A 2,356-nucleotide genomic window follows, 5' to 3' on the forward strand; every position below is an offset into this window, starting at 1 on the left:
TTGCTTTTCTTTGCTGAAAATTGTTTATGTATGCTTGTTAAGTAAATCACAAATGTAAAGTTGGTCAAATTGATTCATTTGATTGTCAAGTATTTAGTTGAGTCCTTTTGCTTGCAGAAATATTTTTCTTGATAATTGAATTTATATCACATTTTATTCATCACATGAATTGCGTTCGGTTCAGTGGACTTGGTAATTTTCATTCACTTGATTGTTAGTGTGTTCAGTTATGTCCTTTTGCATGCAGAAAATGTTTTTCTTGATGATTAAATGTGTATCACATTTTATTCAGCACATGAATTGTGTTCGGTTCAGTGGAGTTGGTCATTTTCATTCACTTGGTTGTTAGTGTCTTCAGTTGGGTCTTTTGGAAGTAGAAATGTTTTTCTTGCTAATATTTCTCTCCACTATAAATTTGATGTGTTTTTCCGTGTTATAGAGAAAAAGAAATCGAAAAAACACCCATAGTCAAAAGAAAACAACCGGAGAGGGTGGCCAAAAAACAAACAAATCAGGAAAGCTTGTTTTGACAGTTTAGAAAGCAAAGCTGAATCTGAGAAGGAGTAAATTTATGGAATCATATTTTTGGTTATTGATGATTCCATTTTAAGTTCATTGATACTTATTTTATGAATTTTCAAAACTGAACAAGAAAAGGACAGCGCTGCGGAAAGAAGAAGACATGCGTTACAGATGTTAAGAAAAAAGAGATCAAACAGAAGAAATGATGGAGGTCAGACAGCAAACGTTGCTCCGGATAGGTTTGACTCGACAGAGGCGCGAAATGATTTCTCTGAGATGTAAGTGTTGGTTTCTTATATTGAGTTCCTTTTATTTGTTTGCTTACTTTTTCTAGAACCTCTTCTAATTCCTTTGGATTCACTGAGTAATATTTATTTATCTTGCTTAGACTACCGACTGTAAATCTCGGTAGCGAACCTATCTTACAGACTCAGGCGAGCTCCACACCGTCTGTGAATGCCCCGGACAATACCAGGTAAATTCGTTCATTGCAGGTTTTACTTTCGGTTCAATGGGTTCCAGAAATGGATTTCATGTGTTTCTAGACCTCTGCTTTTAATCTTGATTGCTGATTTTAATTCGGTATCTTTTTTATTAGGAAAAATACCCCGAAAACTCTGGCAAAAGATTTTAGAAGAAAGAAAATCCATCAAAAACAGAGTTTTAAAACTCCAGCAGTGTAAGTTGAAAATATTTATGTTGCTCTTTTAGATTTAGGTAATAAATTTTGTTTAATTAACCACACAGAAATTGTGTTTAAATGTTAGTAGCACTACACCTGATTCTGACCTACAAATCATTGAGGTTAGAGAAGAAACTCGTTCTCAACCTTTGGAAAAGTGAGTTTTTCAATGTACAAAATTCGATTTCTCGGAACCTATTCTAATGATTCAACATTAACTTCTTCCTTCTTTACATTCCTTAGAGATCCTATTGCGGTGTCTCTTTCGAGTTGTCTTAAGGAAGAGTTACTGAAAGATGACTTTATCTATGCCCCTTCTGATAATTATTAAGTTGCACATAAAATTCTTTTTATTAATTTTAATGGTATAGGATAATAATTTGGGGTAATTATTGAACTATTTTCTGTGTAATGCAGCAGCCCTCTGGAAACAAAACAGCAGCCCTGCAAAGAAGCACTGGCACAGCAATCGGAACAACGAGCACCTGTTGATGTGCAAGTTTTACTGCTTGTACAAATCTTGATAATTTCGGTTCACTACAATGTTTAATTGTGGTTCAGTTGAACCCAAAAATGAATTCAATATTTTCTTACTTTTGGACTCTCTTCTATTTCTTACAGCTGTCCTGTGGAACCCAAAAAGCAAGCCGCGGAGGAATCTTCCCCGAGGAAGACAGAGCCAGGACCTACGTTGAATGTGTAAGTTTTAATTAATATCATTTTTTATAATCTTGTGTCTTATATATTGCTTTTTCATTGTTCCTTTAAGTTGTAATTAGAATTCTTTTTACTAGTTTTAATGGTACAAGATAATAATTCTGGGTCATTATTGAACTATTTTCTGTTTAATGCAGCAGCATTCTCGAAGAACAACAGCAACCATACCAAGAAGCTCCGGCAGCATGGCAATTGGAAGAAGAAGTACAGCCTGATTTATAAGTTTTCTGCTTATTCAAATTTGGATAATTTTGGTTCACTGTGTTGTTTAATTTCGGTTCACTACTTTATTTAATCCAGAAATCAATTGCTCTCTCTATCATCTTGCAGTGCTGCTCATCCTAGGCAATGGGAAGATGGTGTGCCTTCCTTCAGCCTTGGGATAAGTCCCGCATCATCTCAACTAACTCCCCCGTCTCAAGTGACACTGACTCA

The sequence above is a fragment of the Arachis ipaensis genome, chromosome B5, assembly GCF_059453495.1.
Source record: "Arachis ipaensis isolate K30076 ecotype BB chromosome B5, ASM5945349v1, whole genome shotgun sequence".
NCBI classification, from domain to species: domain Eukaryota; kingdom Viridiplantae; phylum Streptophyta; class Magnoliopsida; order Fabales; family Fabaceae; genus Arachis; species Arachis ipaensis.